The sequence below is a fragment of the Mastomys coucha genome, unplaced genomic scaffold, assembly GCF_008632895.1.
Source record: "Mastomys coucha isolate ucsf_1 unplaced genomic scaffold, UCSF_Mcou_1 pScaffold3, whole genome shotgun sequence".
Classification (NCBI taxonomy): domain Eukaryota; kingdom Metazoa; phylum Chordata; class Mammalia; order Rodentia; family Muridae; genus Mastomys; species Mastomys coucha.
Window position 1 is genome coordinate 33278127 of NW_022196909.1, and position 13391 is coordinate 33291517.

The 13391-nt window shown below is 44.4% G+C and overlaps 1 long non-coding RNA gene across 1 annotated transcript in view; it reads left to right on the top strand.

The window, feature by feature from the left end:
• The first annotated feature begins 13135 nt into the window (after positions 1 to 13135).
• The window catches only part of LOC116075528, a 2522-nt gene continuing 2266 nt past the window's right edge, over positions 13136 to 13391 (top strand). Inside the window, exon 1 of the long non-coding RNA XR_004112567.1 lies at positions 13136 to 13206. This is a non-coding gene — a long non-coding RNA (uncharacterized LOC116075528). The remainder of the gene's footprint in view (positions 13207 to 13391) is intronic.

A 13391-nucleotide genomic window follows, 5' to 3' on the forward strand; every position in this document is an offset into this window, starting at 1 on the left:
TTCATGGTTTTTAGAGCAAAACATAACAACATATGTTTTGTGATTTGTCTCAATGATATATATATATATATATATATATAGTTTTGTTCGGGTACTATCAAAATATTTGGAGGCCTCATTTGTGCACAGCGTTTTTATAACCTTATTTTGAAAACTGATGTCTCTTCTTTTAGTTCAGTCATTAAAAGGCAGGCGATGATGGACGCCCAAATGCCTTGGGTTTTATGACTAATCAGTTCCTGGCAGCAGCCATATTTCTTCCCTAGTGAAACTTTAATATTCCTTTGGCCTTGTTTAGGCTTAAAAAAAAGAAAAAAAAAGAAAGAAAGAAAGAAAAAATTTCCTCTGTGGGGTGTGTGTGGGGGCCAACTTTGTGAATCTGGCTACCAGATCACCAATCAGATACCATACCAAACAGATATCTGCCCCCACCCCCTGTGACTTAACACCCCAGAAAATGAAGAGACCAGAAAGAGGGACCTAGTCTCCCTGGCTTCCAACAAATTCTGACTGCCCTGTGATTGTACTAGATATGTTTCTGTTCAAAAAAGGCGGGGTTACGGAGAAAACTTTGTCTCTGGCTGGTGGAGCTATGGAAGGGAAGTGAGCCTCCTTGGACTAGAACGGACTGCTATTTGAATTGCTGGGATGAGGCAGTTTTTATGAGAGGCCTGATTCTCAGCCCAGACTCTTTGATCTTCTTGAAGTTGCAACACCAGACACCAGGTGTCTCCACTTAGCCGAGCTAAAGGTCCTGGGAAAGAAGGTTATGTCTCCGGGGAAGGTTGACTGCAGCCTCGTCTTCCTTAGGGTTCCTTGCCTAGGGAAGGGTATAGGAGCTTGCCGGTGGCAAAGAACACAGTTGCTTCTGTTCTGGCTGTTCTGGTGAGAGCTTGTGCCTCAACAGGGAAGGAACCTCAGTTCTGTATGGAATCCATGAAGACCGGAGCCTCAGCAAACGCTGAGCCAGGCCGCCTTCCACATTGACCATGAGTCGCCATCTTGGATGGCGAGAAGCCATCACCCAGAGAATGGAAGCCTTTCATGTTGGTGAAGGCCAACTCTGTGGGACCCTTCTTCCCAGAATCCCTTAGCGAAGAGCTGGTTGATGCCCCAGTTCAGTGTTGTGATCTCCATGAACACGCACGTATTTCTCCTATTATTACTCATTTCCTCTCTGTGAGAGGTAAACAGAAAGAAATGACACCAGCCTGTTCCCTTGTGTACTTAAAGAGCTTACCTTGAACTATGCAACCTCCATTTGATGTCAGGGGTAACAGCAGATGCCAGTGGGTCCCAAAACATGGCATCCCAAAGATGGCAATAAGTATATATTTTTTTAAAGATTAGTTTTAGGGGGACAGACTAGCTAGCATCTAGAGTAGAGGAGCTTTGGCAAAGGTCCAACGATAGGAATTGGAGCTTTGGATGCCACAGGAAGGTTGTAGAGAATTGGCCTACAGAGATTTATCTTCTGACCTCAAGAGAAGGCTATAGTGCCCCATACTCACCCAGTAAAGTAAATTAACAATTGAAACATTATAGCATTTCATTACCCTCCAGAATGACTGTTTTAAAAAAAAAAACCCTAAATACTGAACTTATTTATGACCATCTTGTGCTACTTTATATTGTCTGTTCTCAGACGTACTTGACCAAAGAATCATGAAAAAACAAACAAAATCCCTTCCAGCTATTTTACAAAGAATATCATCATTACAATATGGACTATTACAAAATAATGACAGGTATTTCTTGACCTGTTGTGTCTCAGTCAGGGTTATCATTGATATGATGGAACACCATAACCAAAGCAACTTGGGAGAAAAAGGGTTATTTGGATCACCTTCCACATCACTGTCTGTCATAGAAGGAAGCTGGGACAGGAACTCAAACAAGGCAGGAACCCAGAGGCAGGAGCTGACGCAGAGGCCATGGAGGGGTGCTGCTTACTGGCTTGCTCAGCCTGGCTTCTTATAGAACCCAAGACCACTAGCCCAGAGGTGGCTCCGCCCACAATGACACAATAGGCTGGGCCCTCCCACATCTCTCACTAATTAAAAAAAAAAAATGTCAGCCTGGAGAGGTGGCTCCGCCCACAATGACACAATAGGCTGGGCCCTCCCACATCTCTCACTAATTAAAAAAAAAAAAAATGTCAGCCTGGCGGTGGTGGCGCATGCCTTTAATCCCAGCACTTGGGAGGCAGAGGCAGGTGGATTTCTGAGTTCGAGGCCAGCCTGGTCTACAGAGTGAGTTCCAGGACAGCCAGGGCTACACAGAGAAACCCTGTCTCAAAACAAACAAACAAACAAACAAACAAACAAAAACAAGAACATGTCCTCTGAGCTTGCCTGCAGCCCTGTCTTCCAAAGGCATTTTCTCAATTGAGGTTCCTTCTTCCTCTTCCGACTCTAGCTTGTGCCAAGTTGACATAAAACTAGCCAACATATGGTGTGCCATCCTTGCTTGTTTACATATTTAATAAGCCTAGAAATTATCCTGGATGTGACTGAGTATTTTGAAGAACATATTTAAGAGGAAAAATTCCTTGAGTCATGGGTACCTAGAATTGTCTTTTTTTTTTCTTCTTCTGGGGTTTGGGGTTAGGAAGGTGAAAGGAACCAAACGAGCCAGGGCTCAGAGGCCACCTGCCAGAGGAAGGGGGTTTTCTCTCGAGGATGATTACAGGAGCCAACCTGGTCTCATTATCAAGGACAGCTCTGTTTCCATCAGGTTCCCAGACCCTCAAACCTCCAAGCTATAAAGGTTTTAGTGCTAGCCCCACCTCTAAGTACCTGGGGAAAAGGTTTGTACCATTTTGGTGTTAGTTCCTTATTCTTAGTACTAAATGTTGTATGTGTATTAATCTTGTTGAGTCACAAAAGCAACTTTCTGAGTTCATGTTATTGTGCAGGTTTTGTGGACAAGGAAACTGAGTTGCACAGATAAAGAAACTCTCTGGAGGTCATCAAGCTCTGAGTGACGCTCTAGAGGTGGCTCCATAGGTAAGAGCACTTGCTGCTCTGGCAGAAGACTGGGGTTCAAATCCCAGCACCCACATGGGGATGTACAACCATCTCTAACTCCCGTTCCAGGGAGCTCAATGCCCCTTCTGGCTACTGTGGGTACTGCATGCACATGGTATGTGACATACAGGCAGGCAAAGCATTCATATGCATAAACACACACACACACATACATACAAAGCCATGACAAAGTGACATAGCCAAGAGTATTGAATGGCTGCCTTATATTGAGTGATCCTTTAAAGATTCATCAGCCTTTTAATAATCCATGCTTTGATTAGAGTTTTTTCCTATGTATTATCATGGGTCAGTAAGTCTTACGAGCGGAACCCACCTAGGACTCCCCTGAGTCATTTAGTGCCCAGTGCCAATCATGACCTGTTGCATTAAAATGTCCAGGGAAGGCATGAATCAACATCTACTTACTCCAGATTGGGTCCCAGTGACAGACAATTCTACCAAAGACCAACGAGGACATATGAGGTATTAGGATTTTGTACCCAGCACAAATGAGGGGTAACAGGAACACGAGTAGCACCAAATACCTATAAAGTCTCACTCCATCATGGAGACACCCGAATACCTATATGTTTACAAAGTTTCACTTCATCATGGGGACAGACCCTATGGAAATGCGTCATGGCGTCCACTTTTGAGTTAACCTTTCCCTTTGAGCTATTTGCCAGGTTTCACTTTGTGTTGTTCCCTGTCCTCATGATTTGTCACCAATCTGTCCATAGTGTCCATGCCACCAACACAGACACACAGACAACACAGACAGACAAAATCGAAGACAAACCCAAGGACAACACATGCAAACACACAATACACACAAACACATAAACACACAAAGGAACAAACTCATACACATACCAACAAACACATATGTACACAAACACACAAACTCACAAACACACATACACAGACGTACACAATATACACACAAGTTCACAAACACACAAGCACACAAATGCACAAGCACACACATTCAAACATCCATATAAAATACAAGCACACATATACCCGTAAATACAGAAACACACAGACACCACACACATACGCATACACACACACACAAATGCAAAAACACACATATTAAAACATAAAATTACAAACATACATATACAAAAAATACACATGGACAGATACATAAACACAGACATACAAACATATACATATGCTTATAAGTATATTTGTATTTACTATGTGTATGTATACACATACATAAAACACAAACCAAATTCATACACACATACAGAGAAAGAGAGAGAGAGAGGCAAAGAGAGGGTTAATAATTTGTCAACATGTCAGGATCTAGAATCACAGTAGAAACAGACCTTTGGGAGTGTTTTTGCAGGAGTTTGGATGGAGATAATGGAATCGGGAAGACCTACCCTAGGTGTGGGCGGCACCATGCAATGTGTCCAGGGCTGAAATAGAAACAGAGAGGGAGCTGAGTACCAGTTTCTACTTCTTTGCTTCCAGACTACAGTTGCAATGTGACCAGCTGCCTTGCGCTCCTGCCTTCCCCACCCTGATGAATGGTGTCCTCAAAATAGGAGCAAGAGAAGCCCTTCCTTAAGTCCCCTTTATCAGGAACTTTGTTAGAGCAACAAGAAAACGAACAAATACAGAGCATTTTCCCCAGGCGAGGCTGCAGAGAAGTCAGCGTTTGCTGAATCAACATGCAAAGCCCTTGCTTGCTGGTTCTGAATTTTAAGATGGCAGGAGTGATATGTGACATCAACATGTGTGTGGCCACAGGGTTAAACTCCCATGAAGCAGCTTGGTGTTTTTTCTTCCACCTTTTAATAATCCATGCTTTGATTAGAGTTTCTTCCTAGGGTAGACTTCCCTCCCTCTTTCTCTTCCTCCCTCCCTCCTGCCCTCCCTCCTTTCTCTCCCTCTCTCCTTCCTTTTTTCCTTCCTTTCCTCTTTCATATCTTTCTTCCTTGTAAATGAAGTCATAATTGTTGACCTAGAGATAAGATGTTGCCAGAGCCAATCAGACTTGCCAAGTGTCTGTAGGAAAGTGGGCAGTGAGCTCACACACACAGTAAGGGACCTGTTAGCAGACGTGCTGGCTCAGAGTTCAGTGACTTGACGGTTTTGTTTTTTAATTTTGTCCCCGTTGACGGGCCAGAGTCATATGGATCTTGCGTGTCAGAGCAAACTGGAGTGGAATGCTCCTCAGCCTCCTTCACATTCCCCGGGGTCACATTTCCTGAAAGCAGAGTCTTTAATGACTGGATAGTTCTCAGTGCAGCTTCTTGACATTCCTGGGCAGCATTCAGGTCCTGGCAGCCACTCCTGGCAGTCGCAATTCAAGTACTGTGGACAGAGATGGATGGTGAGATCTCCAGGACAGAAGCAGAGGGAGGGTGTGGTTGTAATGTCCTGAAGGGGATTCCTTGTGCTTTACAAAAAGCGGTGGCTCCACCCTTGTCCTGGCTGGTTTTGCAACCACATGACACAAGCTAGAGTCATCTGGAAAGAGGGAACCTCAGCTAAGGAAATGCTTCCATGAGATGTAGCTGTAGGGCATTTTCTTAGTCTGTGATTGGTGGGAGAGAGCCCAGCCCGTTGTGGGAGGTGCCATCCCTGAGTTGGAGATCCTGGGTTCTGTAAGAAAGCAGGCTGAGCAAGCCATGTGGAGCAATCCAGGAAGCAGCATCCCTCCGTGGCCTCTGCATTAGCTCCTGCCTCCAAGTTCCTGCCCTGCTTGAGTTCTCGTCTTGGCTACCTTAAGCAGTGAACTACAGTGTGAAAGTGTGAGCCAAATAAATCCGTTCTTCCCAACATGTTGCTTTTGGTCATGGTGTTTCGTCACAGCTGTAGTAACCCTGACTAGGACAAGTCTTCGGCTGGGGAGGGAAAAGAGGAGAAGAACCGACATTCACACACCGCTCCTTGAAGCGGTCTCAGAACCCCATCCCTTTCTCTCTGCTTCCATCATCTTGTTCTCCTCTGGCCTTGTAGGATTCTGTTGAGGTCCAGGATTCCTTAAAAGCTTGTGAAGAATGAGGCTTTGCTTCCTTTTGGAAGGGGCGGGGGGGGGGGGACCAAGCCTGTTCTCTGGGCTCCCTGTTAGCTGCTGAATTCATTTCTTCCCCCTCTGTGTGGATACATCTCTCTGGCCTTCAGGGGGACACTGACTCCCAGAAAACCTTGTGAGCCTGGCCCATGTAGGAGACCATGTTAGCTTTTGAGGGGCTGTGGCAGCAATGTCGTAGTAAAACATCCTAGTGGTGGGAGGTTGCCAGGGGTTAGACAGGTTGGTGCTTTTGAACACAGGGAGAACCAAAGTCTCGGGATTTGCTGGCCTCTGTTGGCTTGCAGCTGGATAGCCTAGTGAGCCTTAGCATTGATGGTCATGCGGTCTTTTCCCTGTCTCTGATTCCAAATGCCCTACTGGCTTCTTATTTCTCCTGGGGCGTATGCTTCTTTCCATCCCACATAGAGAAGGCAACTGCAGACCAGAGAAACAGATCTACCCAAGTCCAGCTTGGTGAACCCGCGAGTTCCTTGGGGTTGTTCACAGAAGTGTGGGTTAGGTGGGCAGCCGCATGACTAGAAGCCTACCCTAGCATGAGCGATGACTTGGAGTAGACGCAGGATCAGAGTCCATTGAGCAATTGTTAGGCAGCTCTACTGAAGAGTCTCCAGCCTCTGTTTCCTGGGTATAGGGCTGGGAGAGGGCCTTCATGGATTTTGTTAAGTTTCACGAGCCACCCAGCTTCCTCTCATAGGAAAATTATGTAATATGATCCCTTCGCAAGAGCTGAAGAAAAGTGCAGCTCTTAACTTCTGGTTTATTGAGGGTTATTACTGAAATTACTGCATATTAAAGTCTTACGTATTATTCCTTGTGAAAAGCTTATCTTGGAAGCCGACAAGAAAACTCAACATCTTTCTGAGGAAATATAAGTCTGCTTTTGAGCAGAGAGACCAGCAGAACTAATAGTTTACCTTTTTGATAGGGCATCTAGGATGCTCAGAGCCACCTTTAATGTATAGGCATCCCTTGCTCCCACTTTTGTCTGTTTGTAGGTGGTGTAGCCCTTTACAGTTCCGTTAATTACTCAGTTAACTGTCTCTCCATGAAGTTGCTTTGACTACTTCATGGAAAGAGACGAGAGTTTAAAATGATTACATTTAATTGATTTGGTCTAAAGTAGGAAGTTTTCTAGTCAAACAAAATGAGGGTAACAAGGTCTGTTAGACTCAGGAATAAAGACATTGAAGAAAATGATGATTCAAAGAAAGGACTTTGTGGGTAGCTCTCAGGGGGTCCTAGTTGCTCCATGATGACAAGCCAATGCATATCTGTTGAGTGAGCTGCCTGAATAGGCTGTTTGTAGGTTAGGCTTTACACTGGGCAACCCACTGAGGACACAGAGCAAGGAGAAGGCTCTAAGGACCAGTGTCCACATGTAAGTTCTCAGGTGACTTCCGGTAGGATCCAGAAAGCATTTATCTGGTTAATTTGGAATGCTGCCTCACACATAACCTTCTGTCCATCCACTGTCTTCCTGCTGTTCCCTCCACTCACGCTCTGGTACAGCGCCTCAAATCAATTTTGTTTTTCTTAGGAAGCCTTCAAATGTCTGGGGGAAGCAGCACCGTGTAAGCTCAGTTTTATATCTGTACGGAGTGTATCAATTTATTTTTATATACATCCACTGAGTTACATAAACCGCTATTATTCCATGTAGATTCAAAGTGGCTTATAGCTATGAATGCAATAAAATCAGATAAAATAAATATAAACTGAATAAAACAGGATAACTCTGAAGGAACAGAGAATTGAGCCTGGAGGCTGGAGGAGATGGGAAGGTATACACCGTACGTACTCTAAAACACCAGAATCAGTCTACCTGCAGGGTACGCTGGGTTGCTGCACACCCAGAGATTGCCTTGGGAACTACAGAAAAAGGGGGATGAGAAAGTGAGGCAATCTCTTCCTCTTAAATTAAATTTATCCATCACATAACAGAAGCATCATGTATTGGATGAATGCTCAAAATTGATCAATAAAGGCATTGACTGGTGGTGGAAATTCCTTCAGTGTAAAACAAAGTTCAAGAGAGACAAGGGGACCATGGGGACAAGAATGTGCTCTGACAAACTCTTCCAATCAAAGTCTTCAAGTTCTGATGCACGCAGATGGAAAATATTGATCCCAAAAGAAGTCTTAACAGCAGAAGAAATTTGGGGACTCTGAAGATTGGTGGCCATGGCATTAGCACTTTTTGGTGGTTTGAATATGGTTGGCCAAGGGAGTGGCCCTATTTGGAGGTGTGGTCTTGTTGGAGTATGTGTGGCCTTGTCAGAGTAGGTGTGGCCTTGTTGGAGGAAGTGTGTCACTGTGGGGGTGGGCAATGAGACACTCTTCCTAACCATATGGGAGCCAGTTTTCTCCCAGTAGACTTCAGATGAAGATGTAGAACTCTCAGCTCTTCCAATACCACGCTTGCCTGGATGCTGCCGTGCACCCACCTTGATGATAATGGACTGAACCTCTGAACCTGTAAGCACCAGCCCCAATTAAATGTTGTCCTTTTAAGACTCGCATTGGTCACAGTGACTGTCCACGGCAGTAAAACCCTAACTAAAACACAGTTCCTTCGTTTGATGCACATGTATGGAGCTCTTTGTATGCTAGACGTTAAGCTAGTTGTAATGGTGAGTATTCACTGTCAACTTTATTGGCATTTGAATCACCTAGAAGGTACACCTCTGGTTATATCTGTGAGGCTGTTTCCAAAGAGGTTGAACTGAGACAGGAAGATTCACCCTGTATGTGGACTGGACCATTCCATGGACTGGGATCCCGGCCTGAATAAATAGGAGAGAGAAGCAAGCTGGGCACCATGTATTGTTGACAGCTGGTTTACACTGACGCTGCCATGAATTACTCTCCACCACGGACTGTGTTCCCTCAAACCGTGAGCCCAAACGAACCCTCCCTTGAAGTTGCTTCTTGTCAGATATTTTGACACAAGGAGAAAAGTAGATGACCACACAAATGATTAGTAATATATCAGGTCAATCTTTCAGAAGCTTATAGCCTAATGAGGATATGGCATGGAATGAAATTTATTAAATCATTCCAAGTATTTATTGAGAAACTATTATATACCAAGGCTGGCGCTGAGGGCTGGGTATATAAAATACGATTGTAGTAAACACTTTCTGTTGATTAGAATTTTATGAATAAATTAGAAATAACCAGGATATTTTTTGGGGGAGTTTATTTTGAGAGCGATTAACAACAAGATTGACTGCTAAAAGCCATAAAGGTTAAGCAGAGTTGGTATACAGTTCCAACTAGTATGTAATGAAACAGTCTACAACTTAAGAGTTCTCCTCTCTGAGGCAGTTTCTTGGTAGGTTTATTATGAGTACATGGTTATCGAATTTTTCAAAAATAGTCAGGTTCTGCAGATTGAGGTTGTTGCTACATAAAACAATGCCTGTTTTCCAAATGATGGAGTCTGGGAAAGAGCTGAGTTTTTCCAGAAAAAGAAAAGCAGATAGGTAGTATGTCACAAGACCCCTGTCCCATGCCTGTGGAAGACATTACTAATAGATCACAGAGCTTCTTCCTGTCATGCTTGAACATGGTCCCAAAATCCTTTCATTACCCCGTGCTAGATGGCCAGACCTGGTCTTGTCATACAAAACGATGTCTTTGTGTTCCTTAAGTTTTTGAATATGTCCCAGCCCTTTAGGCTACAACACACCATGGAAATAATTTGAGGGTTTTTTTTTTTTAAAAAAAAGATTATTTTCCACTTTTTATTTTAAGTGATAGAAATTGCTATCTGACAGTTGTTGAGAAAGACTGACAGTATGCTCTGCCTAAGGACTTTCACAGCTTTGGAAAGTAATAACAACACACATTTCATTTTACACAATATGCAACAACTTAATAAATTCCATGCTATCTATAGTAACTGCATTACCATCATTATAGATCTCTTAGCAAGAATGGCTTAGGTTTCATTTCCTATACAGGTGCTGTATGCTTTATACATGTCTTTTCTTGAACCTTTACGGTAGTCCCGTGGGGCCGGTGACATTAGGGTCTCCTGATATTTGGTCCCACCCGGCATAAATGTATAAGCAGCAGAACTACTCAAATAATCACCATGATGAGTCTTGAGGCTTGAATGACAAGTATCCCCACAGGCCTCTGTGTTTGAATACTTGGTCCCCAGTAGGTGTCGATGTTTTGGGAAGTTATGGAACCCATTAGAATGTGGATCTATGCTGGAGGAAGGACACCACTGAGGGTGGGCTTTGAGGGCATAGAGCCTCACCTCACTTCCTGTTCTCTGTCTTTCTCAGCTTCCTGCGTGTGGATGAAATGTGATCTCTCTGCTTCCTGACTGGTTAGATTGGCCTCTGCTTTTTATTGCTACGCCTTCCATGCCACAATGGACTATAGCTCTCTGGAACTGTAAGCCAAACAACCCCCCCCCCCTTCCCTAGCTTGCTTTTTTTTTTGTCAAGATGTTTTATCACGGCAACAGGAAAGGAAGTGATGCTACCATCATCCCAGAGATGAAGCTCCTCCCTGCCAGCCCAGGCAGGGGCGTGAGACTGCCTGCCGCTCAGCAAAAATACAGTCATCTTTCTTTGACTTCTCCCCTAACGTTTGTATTTGTAACCCCTCCTGAGGACCACCTATCTTTTAATTATAGAAAGTGCTATGAAGGCAGAGGGCCCGATAGTTCATTTATTTATATTTTTATTATTTATTTTTAGATCTGCATGTAACTAGTACTTTTTCATAACATCTATCTACCTACCATCTGTCTATCTATCTATCTATCTATCTATCTATCTATCTATCTATCTATCTATCTATCTGTGTGTAGGTGTGTCTGCGCCATGGTGCATGTGTGGAGGCCTGAGGACAATTCATGGGAGTCATTTCTCTCCTTTTACCATGTGGGACCTCAGGATCAAATTTAACTCATCAGATTCAGTAGCAAGTACCTTTTCTTACGTATTGGACTATCTTACTGCCCCTGTTTTTAGTTTTCAAACATTAGGGCGCGCTCTCTCTCTCTCTCTTTGTGTGTGTTTGTGATTATGTATGTGGATGTATGTTTGCGTATATGTGTGCAAGTGTAGCCATATTTATGCCATATACACATGTGAGGGCCAGAGGATGACCTTGAATAGCAGTCCTTGGACCTTATTGGAGACAAGCTCTCTCTTGTTCACCATTGTTTTGCTATGCTGTCTGGACAATGTGAATAGGATTTCCTACTGTCTGCCTCCCATTCCCCATAAGAGAGCTGAAACAGTAGAGGATGTGGACATGTACAGGTGTATGTGCTGAGGATCTGAACTTAGGTTTTCAGATCCGTATGACCGAAGCTTTACCCATGGACCAACCTGTCCAGCCCTGCAGGGCCCAACGTGAAACAAGCAGTAACGAGTTGTACCTTTGCACCCCATGCTCTGGGACCATTTTTTTTTTCCCTTACATCAGTGGTTCTCAACCTGTGGATCTCAATACCTTCGGTGGGGTTGAAGAACCCTTTTGCAGGGGTTGCCTAAGATCACCAGAAATATCAGATATTTACATGATGGTGTTATACCAGTAGCAACATTAACAGTTTTGAAGTAGCAAAGGAAATCATTTTATGGTTGGAGGGGGTCACCATAACCTGAGGAACCGTATTAAAAGGTCGCAGCATTAGGAAGGTTGAGAACAACGACAACTTTATATCAGGCTCCCCAAAGCACCCTGCTAACTCTGGGCCTTCGGGATGCTAAGATATGTTGTTCTCTTTGAAGTGAAGCATCTCAGCTAATAGCCAGTGTCCTTGAGTGGCTTCACCTGTAGGATGAAGATGCATTCACTGTTATGAGATGTCTATGTCCGGGACTCAGTGATGCTGCATGCATTTGTTGGACTCAGTGATGCTGCATGCATTTGTTGGAAGGGTCACTGAGCACTTCGAACACACAGCTGTCTGCCGACAGAACCAGGTGAGAGGGAGAGAACCCGGTCCAGCCGAGCCTCTTGGGGCTGAGCGGGATGGTGAGTGTTGCGGCTCCAATCTCCAGCCTCGGACCGAAGAATAACCACCCCAGCTGGGAGTCTGTCAAAGCAGGAACTCGTTTTTTTATGTATCAATCCTTTCTTTATAAAGGGCTGAGAGAGGAGGTGGAGTTTTCTGCTGAGGTGATGTAGGGGGAGGGAAGAGTATGGGGTGACTGACCTTGCCAACAAAGTTACTCTATGTCAGCAGGAGCTAGGCAAAGGCAGGCTTAAGCAGGTTGTGCTGAGTCACTCCAGTATGGAAATGACTGAGACAATTTACAAAACTCAAGCCAGGCTCAGGTTTGTCCTCAAGGCCCAAACCAGGGCTAAATAGAGCCCAACAACTGAGCACTTCGAACACAAAGCTGTTGTAAAACCGGGTCTGGAAAATGACTTTCGGCCATCAGGATGTTGGAGCAAAACTCATTCGCTATCAATTCCTATGCACAAATCCTAAACCCAGGTCTGTGCAGGAGCGTACCCAGTCAAGCGACAACCAAGCCCTTCCCAGGCTGTGCCATGGACAACAATGGTGATAGTCATAATTAGTAAGTACAATGGCCTTGGCAATGAGCTCTGCCAGGTACTTTTCGGTGCATCATCTCATCCACTGGCTACACCTGTTATCACTAGATAGCCTTGGTCTTCCGATGAGGATCTGAAAGCCCAGAGGTGTGTCGTCACTCTCTGGGACCTCTCATTAGGCTAGGGAGCTGGGATTAAAGCCCACCCTGGGTAGCAGTAAACCCTAACTCTTCGGTGCTCTCTGGGCTCGTTTGCATCTTTAAGAGTCAGATTTTCCCTTATCATAAACGGTGTGACCTCGGAGACGGCTGCTATTTTTTTTTTCAGCTCCTATGTCCTATGATACCCTTTCCAAGCCACGAGCCTCAGGCAGCAAAGGGGCTCCTGTGTTTTTATTTTATTTTATTTTATTTTATTTTATTTTATTTTACTTTATTTATTCTATTCTTTTACTATTGTGTTGTTTGTTTTTCTAATTGATCTCTACCAGCTCCGGGTCATTAAAACCTCACAGCTCTTTGAAGCCACAGATGAAGGAAGGTGGTGCGCACCCACCACCCTCAATGTGCTGGTGACATGGTTAAGGTATGTGATAGCGTTTGGCTCGTGGCAGCGCGTCCACAGACACCAGATACAAACAGCTCTGTGTTTTGGAAGTTTAATTAGGAGGGGGGGGTGAGGACCTCGGTGCGTGAAGGGAGAGAGAGGGGAGAGAGGGAAGAGAGAGAGAGAGAGAGAGCAAGATGGAGGAAAGTACATATATATATATA